Here is an 11,511-nt window from a genome sequence, read left to right on the forward strand (position 1 = left end):
AAGAACATAATGCAAACCAATGAACTATTGTGTTAGATAGGACTATTTTTCTTTTTATGTTTGACTTTCTTCTGCCTTTTCTTGCCACTCAGCTAGAATGTAGAAAGTAAAGAGACTTAAGTTTGGACGTGCCATATTATCTATCTTTCTGCTTCTCTGTACTCCCCTGGTAGCTTTCTCTGGCTGCACCTGTTATCAGGACCTAATACAATTGTCCCTTCTTCACAGAGATATTCTCTAACCTTCCATCTGAATCATGGCCAGTGTTATATTGTTTCACAATAGCCCATTCTTTAAAATATATCAAACAATTGTTGATATATATGATTGCATGTTTGAAGTATCATTGTTGTTTCAATGTTGCTTTCCCACTAGACTGTAAACTTTGGAAAGGTAGGTACAAAATTTATTTCAGAATGTATATTTAGCTTATAGCAGAACCAGTCACATTTTAAACTTTCAGTAAAAATTGTGTTGTATAAGTTAGAAAACGATTGAAACAGAGTATGGTCTTCTTTGAAACAAAGGTATTTAAGTCTAGCTACTTTAGAAAAAAGTGAAACATTTTATATGTGTTTCCTTTTAAGTTTACTAGAGATCACCTGTTTGGGAAATGGGGTCAGAGATTCAAGTTGATAAAAATTCTTATTGTAACTTTAACTTCCCATTGTTCCTCTTGCACCTATCTATTTAGAGCACAACCACCCCCACCCCTACTCCCAAGGAAAGATATGGCTGTGGTCCACAAAAAGGATAAGATCATTTTGATTATTCTTTTTGTAATTTTACCAACAAGCACTACAATAACATTATAGCTTGAAAATGACTTGGGGGAGGGGACAATTGATCATTAATGATCTGGCTAACATAATGGAAAACACACTTATCAAACTGTAAGAGGACACTGGCAATGTCTGGAAATTATAAATAAATTTGATAAGTTCCTAGGGTTTTTTTTTCTATTTAATTGGATACTCTCATCATTACCCAATGCCATTTGTTTCCTTTTTGTGCTCTCACTTGATTTACTGTTTCTTAGTTAAAAAGAATGCAAGCATCTTATTTCAGACAGCCTAACCATCTGAACACCAGACCAAACAGGAAAAGAAATGAGAAACAGATTAAAATGAATTTTTGATGTCTAGCACATCATTAGTCAGCAGGCACATAAGCAAGTGATTATTTTCTTAGTTAACTCTGAAGTGCTAGACCCAAGAGTTAAAGAAAAAAAAAACTCCACTCTTTTTCAAATTTGGTTTTCATATTCAAAACATTCATAGCATGCAAGTGAACCTCAAAAGTGACAAGCAAATTGGTTCAGAGGCATAAATCCTGCTAGAATTAAGCCTAAAGTTACCGTGAATCTTTGAGTAAAATGAGGTTGTATTTTAAAGCCCTTCCCCTTTATGAATAAGGAATCACTCAGAAGGCAAAATAAGATTTATTTAAATAAAACATAAAATATTTTCAAACATACAGAGATTGTTTCTGATCTCTGACTGTCTATAGCATAATAGCAGCTTCTTAAATCGTAATATTTTCACATGTTCTGAAACCCATAGAGATCAACAAGGAAAGAAAATAAAACCACACAAAACTCATGCCAAAAAAATAACTAAGTCAAAGAATATTACAAATTGAGTTTATGTCTACAGTTATGCATTGTTTAATGAAAGGGATATGTCTTAAGAAATGCATTATTAGGCAAATTTGTGGTGTGAACATCAAAGAGTGCACTTATACAAACCTAGATGGTATAGCCTGTCACACTCCTAAGCTATATGGCATTGTCTATTGTTCTGAGGCTCCAAGCCTGTACAAGCATGTTACTGTATAAACCCACAGGAGATTAAATTGAGCACAGAAGAAAATGATACAATCAAGAGACGCAGTAAACATGAGGTGTATGAAGCTGCTACTGGTGTACAGCATATTGTTTTATAGAAAATAATTTTTTTTGTTACAAGCAGAAAGAGTATACCCTAAAACAACAGTAATAACTATAGTATAGTTAATGTATAAACCAGTAACATAGTCATATATTATTATTTTCAAGTGTTATGTTCTATACATAATTATATGTGCTATACTGTTATATGACTGCCAGAGTAGTAGGTTTGTTTACACCAGCATCACCAAATATGTGAGCAATGAATTGCAGTATGACATTACAATGGTCACAAAGTCACTAAGTGATAGGAATTTTTCAGCTTTGTTATAACCATATGGGACCACCATCGTATATGTAGTCCACTGAAACATGTGACACATGCTTATACTAGGGAAACATTTGAAACCAACAGAACCTGGTTTGGAGTACAGGCTGAATGTGAAATTCAGATGACATTGTTTAAAAATCAAGAACATGCATCAGGTAAATACCAGTATGAGACCTCAGTTAATTTCTCTTAGAAAAATGAGGTCTCACTTTGAGTGGGGAAAAGAACAAATATGAGACAACATGGATCTGAATATTGGCTACTGAGAATCCAGAGGAAGTGACCTAAAAGTGTGAGCCCAGAGGTAACAGTCATAGGAAGGCACTGGTTCTGTGGGGAAGGGAGCAACTTAGAACGGAGTGAGCATTCCCTGGACTTTGAAAATGAAGAGAGGTCCTGGTCGGTTATCTCAGTCTGTTAGAGCTTAGTTCTAAAATGACAAGGTACAAGGTTGTGAGTTTGATCCCTAGTCACAGCACATATGGGAATCAATTAATGAATGCACAACTCAGTGGAACAACAAAAGAATGCTTCCCTTCCCTCTCTTCTCCCTCTCGTTTCCCCTCTCTGTCTCTCTAAAAGTCAATCAATAAAAGAAAAAAATTAAGCCCTGGCCGGATAGTTCAGCTGGTTGGAGCGTCATCCCAAGACATGGAGTTTGCTGGTTGGATCCCTGGACAAGACACATACAGGAACAACTCAATGTTCCTCTGTCCTTGCCTCTCTTAAAAGAGAGAGAGAGAGAGAGAGAGAGAGAGAGAGAGAGAGAGAGAAGAGAGAGGAAGAGAGAGGTAAAGTAAATAGAGAAGACTAGTCCTAAAGAAACCAAATAATGATGCAGAGTCAAAATATATAACCCTATCTTAATCGTGTCAATCCTTAAAGAAACTAGACTTCAATATAATAATTATATTTTGACTAGAAAATAATTAGAAAAAAAAGAGTTAGATATGACTGAAGGCTTTTTACGTGTTGATCTGCCAGTACCAAAAAGTATAAATAACACTAAGATCTTGGTTTCTAAAAATCATTTCTTGCTAATTGGAGCCAGGGCTCCTTTGAGATAAGACCTAATATTTGTAAGGTCAGAGAAAGTATAAGTCTTTTTGACATGAGGCCATGTCAAAAAGATTCTGGAGATAGCTTGAAGGTGGATCCAATGGATAAATTTGATGCAGCATGAGTATTAAAGAGAATGATGACAGTAGAGAATTAAAATACATTAAAAATAGTAAATACCTATGAATAAGAAATATTCATAATAATTTTAAAAAGAAGGGAGATACAAAAATAGGAAATGATCTTTTAAAAATGGGAATTCAGATCATAACTAATGATCTCAGCAAATAAGTATAAAAATAATTTCAGAGTTAGAAACTCACTGTTCTGTAATACCTTGTAATACCTGGTATAATATACCCAGATAAGGATCAATGGCTAAAACCATGTGGCAAAAAAAAAAGAAAAGAAAAGAAAAGAAAAAAAAGTGGAGAATGGGTTATTCACAATCCCTTAGATTACTTATTATTTAGAAATGGGAAATATGCCTTTATAACAAAGATATTAGTAGTCACCTCATAAATCACTAATAATATTATGACCTGCTATTATGTGCGTATTGATGAGATGCAGAAGAAGTTACACATCTTCTATGTAGTGTCCCTGTGAGAAATATTTTATCTGAATCTAAACATGGGCACACATTAAGATGAATTCTGAATGTGAGACATACTGAAGAACAAATGTCCTTGACTCTGCAATGCATACAATGCCATTAAAAGTAGAGGACAAAGATGAACTCTTCTAGATCATGAAAGACTTATTAAGAGCCATTCTAGCTACATACACAGCATGAATTTGAATCATGGGAAAAACAGCAACTAAATAGCACATTATGAGTAAAATGAGGAAAGTTTTAGTATTGTAAGAAAGGAAAAATAAATTTTTCTCTACTCTTCTAGGTCTTGGCTAAGACTCCCCCCCCACAGACACACCCTGTAATAAAAGACAGATTAACAGGAGAATAAAAAGAAATTTAATAACATATATACTTCCTGTATACATGGGAGAGACCCAGGAAAACTGAGTAACTACTGGAAATGGCCCAAGCCATCATATTAAATGTGATCTACAGCTTAAAGACAAAAGAAGATGCTGGGGTGGGGAGTCAATTATGGTAGGTTAGCAGGAAAAATACAGTAAATGAGGCTATGGTTTTATGTAGATTTAAGTCAATACCTTCTCTACTGATAGAGTTTCTAGAGATTTAAAGTCATCCTCCTCTTCCTGGTACAGAGGGGGAGACACTCTTAAAAATGGAAAGTCTCCTTAAACATGTAAATTTATTTTGGCTCACAAGCCAAATGACTGGCAGAAATGCATTGCCACCCATTTACCAATTATTTTAAAACTGAGGATTTTTTAAATTTTATTTATTCATTTTTAGAGAGGAGAGAGAGAGACAGAGAGGGAGAGAGAGGAGAGAGAGACTGAGAGAGAGAAGGGGGGAGGAGCTGGAAGCATCAACTCCCATATGTGCCTTGACCAGGCAAGCCCAGGGTTTCGAACCAGCGACCTCAGCATTCCCAGGTCGACACTTTATCCACTGCGCCACCACAGGTCAGGCCTGAGGGTTGTTTTTTTTTTTTTTTAAAGAAACAAAAATACTGTCTTTAGGGTGAACTATAGTGGCCAGTATGATTGTTATTTTTCCAGATCAAAGCCTCATTCTTTTAACATTTATAGGTCTTCAGAATAGTAGCAGGTCTCCTCCATCTGTTCATGAGGAAGTTAAGCCTTTCAGAAGCCAAACCCTAACCACACACACAGAGTTCAGTCCTTATTGAATATGGATAGAAAACAATTATCACCAGATATTAACACAAATGTAAACATCTAGGATGGATGGATTTTAAAATTTTTACTACAATATTCATAGCACCCAGAAAACTGCCTTGCCTGGTGTAGGTACTCCATAAATATTTGTTGAGATATTTGAGAATGTTGTGACATAAAAGTATTGCTGGAGAAAAATGGTTTCATATGGATTTGCAAGAAAAAATATTCCAGGACACACATGTGGAAGAAGTTTAAGAATAATGGCAAGATTTATTGGGGTAAAATAAATAATACATCCTTGGAGATGTGAAGAGTAGGCAGGCTCTAGTAGCAGCTGCCCCAAGCTCCTTGATAATCCTCCAGATATTTTCTTGGTTTCAGAAACAAGCTGGCTGTCTTTTAAACTATCCAGCCTCTTTCCTGATTCTTTCCAGGATGTGCTGGGCCCTCAACCTATCCAATCCCTTTCCTGGGTCTTCCAGCATTTCATAGTCTTATCCCATCTGATCCTTTCCCCAGATTTTCCAAGCCTAGACTCCTCCCCTTTATGGTCACCACTTTGGTTCCTATTGCACATGCCTCAAATTCTGCTTCATCATCTGGCTTCTACTGCACATGCCTTTAGTAGAAGGACATCACTCTGTGCTTTCTTGATTTCTACTGTGCATGTGCCTCAGCAGAGGAATTTCCCCTCACTGGTTCTCCCTCTACCCACCCCCCTACCCAGGTAATCCAAGTAACTGGGCCTCTTGTCCCCCCCTTCAGGAAATTGGAAAGCCAATCTGTCCTGCCTGCTTAAATTAATGTCCCTTTGGTGGAGGATTCTGCTGGCCCCTGGGTGTCTGTGAAGCTGTAGCTTTCAGACTTAATCAGACTTAGCCAGTTTAACTCCTTTCTCTTTGTAAATACCTAACTAGCTACCTATGATAACAAAAGCGGATAAGTATTAAAAATAGAAAATAAATCCTAGGAGAAAGAGGAATAATTCATGGAATAAGAAGGAACTTGAAAAATGCATGTCAGGTAAATATGAGTAAATATTGCATGGGTAACAAGTGGAAATGATGCTATAAAAAGAATATGAATGAGAAAGCGGAAATTGTACGATTTCAAATTCAAAAGCATTATGAAAGCAACATATCCATTAAAAATATCCACTAGTTGTTCAAAACCCTGAGGTTGCCAGCTTGAGCACAGGTTCATCTGGTTTGAGATGGGGATCGCTGGCTTGACCATAAGATCAGAGATATGACCCTAGGGTCGCTGGCTTGAGCCCTAAGGTCACTGGGTTGAAGTGCAAACTCACTGGCTTGAGCCCAAGGTTGCTGGCTTGAGCAAGGGGTCTCTGGCTTGGCTGGATTCCACCCCCCCATCAAGGCACATATGAGAAAATTGAACAACTAAGGTGCCATAACGAAGAATTGATTCTTTTCATCTCTCTCCCCTCAGTCTATCTGTCCCTATCTGTCCCTCTCTCTGTCTCTCACTAAAAAGAAGAAATCCATATTATGAAAGAGTGATCTTCATTTAGATGTTATGAACTGAAAAAAGCAAGTTTTAGAAAAGTATACTGAAAATAAATTCCTATAGTTTAAAAAGTTTGAGATGGACATATGTCCAAGTAGTAACAATGAGTAATTTTGTTAGTGAAAGGGAAAAGTGGGAGAAATGAAACTAGAACTGGAGTTGAAACTAATCATAGGAAAGACTAATTTATTTGTATTTGTTATTTTTAATGATCAAAAAGTATTCACTCGTCATTCTTGTTTAAACTCAATTTTTTAAAAATTTATTTATTGATTTGAGAGAGAAATTTTAAATTGTTTCTTCATGTACTCTGACCAGGGATCAGACCCACAACATTTGCATATCAGGACAATGCCCTAACCAACTGAGCTATCGGGACAGGACTAAACCAACTTTTAAATACAAACTTGCTTAAACACAAAGTTTTAAAATTTCATGTAGAAGTTGATATACCCCCAAAACTCAGAAACATTGATACGTAAAGACACATGCAGCCCCGTGTTTATTGCAGCATTGTTCATAGTGGCCAAGACATGGAAACAACCAAAAGCCCTTCAATAGAAGACTGGATGAAGAAGATGTGGCACATATACACTATGGAATACTACTCAGCCATAAGAAATGATGACATCAGATCATTTACAACAAAATGGTGGGAACTTGATAACATTATACAGAGTGAAATAAGTAAATCAGAAAAAAACCAAGAACTGCATTATTCCATATGTAGGTGGGACATAAAAATGAGACTAAGAGACATTGACAAGAGTGTTGTGGTTATGAGGGGGGAGGGAGAGGGGAAGGGGGAGGGGGAGGGACACAAAGAAAACTAGATAGAAGGTGATGGAGGACAATCTGACTTTGGGTGATGGGTATGCAACATAATTGATCGACAAGATAACCTGGACATGTTTTCTTTGAACATATGTACCCTGATTTATTGATGTCACCCTAGTAAAATTAATAAAAAAAGAAGCTGATTATTAATCTAAAAACATTTTCAAAATATTTCTTCTTTTGGAAAAAATATTGACTACACTTACTCCTAGAATAGAAAATATCAGTGGTTAAATTGCCATGAAAAAAACTGAAAAATAATTCAGTAAATCCATAAAAATAACCAATTTCTTGTTTAGTGAGCAAGAAATACATAATGTTCAAAAAGCAGAGCAATCTCAATATAAATTATTCCTGGGATTTGGAGGAAAGCTTTAAGTTAATTTTACAGAAGAAATATAATTGTCACATTAGCATCTTACTTTGAATATAAGAATTAAAATTGAAAGCTAAGCTCAAAGTCTAGAAAAAGTAAAGCCAAACGGGTCATTCAGTGGTGTAAAAATACAACTAATTTAATCAGCCTTATTACATTCTCAAAAGTTATTTTGCCAATTTCAACATCAATTCCAAGTTTTAAGTTGAAAATGATAACTTTTTTAAGATAATGAATAATGTGTGCTTTAAACAAACAAATTTTCATTTAATGTTAGTACATTGATTGAATTACTATTAAAGAGAAGCATTAAGAGAATGCTAGATATGATTTTCTTTTTTGTTGTTTGTTTAATTTTTTTTCCCTCTTTTCCAAGTGAGAGGAGGAAAGGTAGGATCCTACATGCATCCCGACCGGGATCCACCCAGCAGCCCCAGTCTGGGGCCAATACTCTGTCCATCTGGGGCCATGTTTGCAATTGGACTATTTTTAGCACCTGAGGCAGATTCTCCATGGAGTCATCCTTATAGCCCAGGGCTAATGAGCTTGAACTAATCAAATCATGGCTGTGAGAGAAGAGAGAGAGAGAGAGAGAGAGAGAGAGAGAGAGAGAGAGAGAATGGGAGGGAGGAGAGGTGGAGAAGCAGATGATTGCTTCTCCAGTGTGTCCTGACCAGGAATTGAACCCGGGACATCAACACACTGGGCTGACACTCTACCACTGAGCAAACTGGCCAGGGCCTAGATATGATTTTCAATATTATACAGTGTTACCTAGGGTAGTTTTATATGAAAATCAATATGTATATATTTCAGACAAATTAAAGAGTTAAATGAATATATATTAAAAATAAAAAGAATATCAGATTTCTTTCTTTTTAATTTTTATTTAGAAAATTAACTTGAATAGGGTAACATTGATAAATAAGAGTACATAGTTTTCAGATAAACATTTCTATAGCATTTGAACTATTGATTCTGGTGTATACCCATCATTCAAGGTCAAGTCATTTTCCATCAACTTATATTTATCACTCTTTACTCCCTTCCCCCCATGTCCTCCTCTGTCCCCCCCATCCCCTTCCTCCTGGTAACCATTTCACTTTTATCTATGTCCATGAATTTCAATTTTATATCCCACCTATCTGTGAAATCATACAGTTCTTAGCTTTTTCTGATTTACTTATTTCACTCAGTATAATGTTCTCAAGGTCCATCCATGTTGTCACAAATGTCACTATGTCATCATTTCCTATGGCTGAGTAGTATTTTATTGTATATGTGTACCACATCTTCTTTATCCAGTCCTCTATTGAGGGACACTTTGGTTGTTTCCATGTCTTGGCCACTGTGAATAATGCTGTGATGAACATGGGGGTGCATGTGTCTTTACATACCATTGTTTTTGAGTTTTGGGAGTAGATAGCCAATACAGTGATTGCTGGGTCATATGATAATTCTATTCTTAATGTTTTTGAGGAACCACCATACTTTCTTCAATAATGATTATACTAATTTTCATTCCCCTCAGCACTGAATGAGGGTTCCTTTTTCTCCACAGCCTCTCCAACACTTGTTCTTACCTGTCTTGTTGATAATAGCCAGTCTAACAGGTGTGAGGTGGTATCTCATTGTAGTTTTGATTTGCGTTTCTCAAATAGCTAGTGAAGGTGAGCATCTTTTCATATATCTATTGGCCATTTGTGACTACTATATCAAACTAAAATGCTTTTGCACAGCAAAAGAAACTGAACAACAAAACAAATAGGCATCCAACTAAATGGGAGATGATATTTGCAAACAATAGCTCTGATAAGGGGTTAATATTACAAAATATATAAAGAGCTTACAAAGCTCAACAACAAAGCGAACAATCCAATTAAAAAATGAGGAGAGGACCTGAACAGACACTTCTCCCAAGAGAATATCTGATTTCTAAATAAGGAATTACCTTCTGTGTTTGTGAAATATAGAAGAAATAATGGAAAAATTACATATTTAAGTTATACTATAATACTTGTAACCATTAACAAAATCATAAACTTAGAAGGACAGGTGACAGACTGCAACATGTGACTAAGCTCTATGACAGGGGTCCCCAAACTTTTACACAGGGGGCCAGTTCACTGTCCCTCAGACCGTTGGAGGGCCCAACTATAAAAAAAAACTATGAACAAATCCTTATGCACACTGCACATATCTTATTTTAAAGTAAAAAAATAAAACAGGAACAAATGCAATATTTAAAATAAAGAACAAGTAAATTTAAATCAACAAACTGACCAGTATTTCAATGGGAACTATGCTCCTCTCACTGACCACGAATGAAAGAGGTGCCCCTTCCAGAAGTGCGGCGGGGGCCGGATAAATGGCCTCAGGGGGCCGCATGCTGCCCGCGGGGCCGTAGTTTGGGGACTCCTGCTCTATGATAAGGTACGTGTATTATATTTGAGTACATATATGTGTAAAATATGTATTTAAAATTGATATGATCTCATACAAAATAAGAAAAATTATCATTATTTAAAAAGGTGGCAAGTATGATCAGACAATTCATGAATTCCAATGATGACATAAAAAAATAATTTATTTGATTACTAGTGAGTCCAAATGAAAACAGTGGGCATTTTTACCTGTCATTCGACTAAGGGCTATTTCTTTGTTTCTTTTGTTCCCTCCTTTGTTCCCTCCTTTCTTCCCTCCCGCCCTCCTTTCCTTCCTTCCTTCCTTCCTTCCTTCCTTCCTTCCTTCCTTCCTTCCTTCCTTCCTTCCTTCCTTCCTTCCTTCCTTCTTCCTTTCTCCCATCCTCTTTCCTTCATTTTTCCTTCCTTTTTTTTTTGACAAGAATTGTTTTCTCTGTGCTTTGTAATTGTTTGTAATGATAAAAGGCAATGTTGGTAGTAATATACTTACTTGGTAACTTGCTTGCTAACTCTAGCAAATTGTTGGAGTGAATGTAAATTGCTACAATTTTTTGACATTTTGGCATTATATATTAATGGTCTTAAAATAGTTTATAGCCTTTGACCTGGTAATTTCCACATCTATAAATTTCTTTTAAATAAATATATAGATATAAACGGAAAGACTTTTTACTGTTAACATAGATAACAGAAATATGTAAGCATTCTTTCTGTTAAACAGTATTTTAATTTGTAATGAATCATAATCATTATTCATATACAAGTACTGAGTTTTTGTATATAATCATGTTTTTAAATAAAATATTTTAATTTTTAAAAATGTATGTAAGTATTTTTGAGCTAGAGAAACTTTTTCAAGTGGACTCTTGGCATTCTCTTCTTCTGGAAAATGTTTTTTCTTCCTGGCTTGTGTCACATCATATTTTTATGATTATTTTTTTATTTGTCCTTTTAAGTGTCAATTATTTTTGCTATAACTTTTTACAGGTAATACCATGTACTTCTTTTACTTCAGTTAGCATTTTTGTTCTTATTTTAGAAGCTTACTTGATATTCCATGACAGCTAAACACTGCCAGTAAGTGTGTGTCTGTGCATGTGTGTGTGTGTGTGTGTGTGTGTATAATGACTCAGCTATCTCAAGTCTCAGAAGTCCCAACTGAATTATCATCTATACCTCTACCATGACAAACTGACAAACCTGCTATATTGCTTTTCTTTTATCAGTGGAACTTCTTAACAGCCATTCAGCCACCTAAACCAGAAATTTGAGGTCCTCCATAAATTATCCA

Source organism: Saccopteryx bilineata, chromosome X (genome assembly GCF_036850765.1).
Source record: "Saccopteryx bilineata isolate mSacBil1 chromosome X, mSacBil1_pri_phased_curated, whole genome shotgun sequence".
Taxonomy (NCBI): Eukaryota; Metazoa; Chordata; class Mammalia; order Chiroptera; family Emballonuridae; genus Saccopteryx; species Saccopteryx bilineata.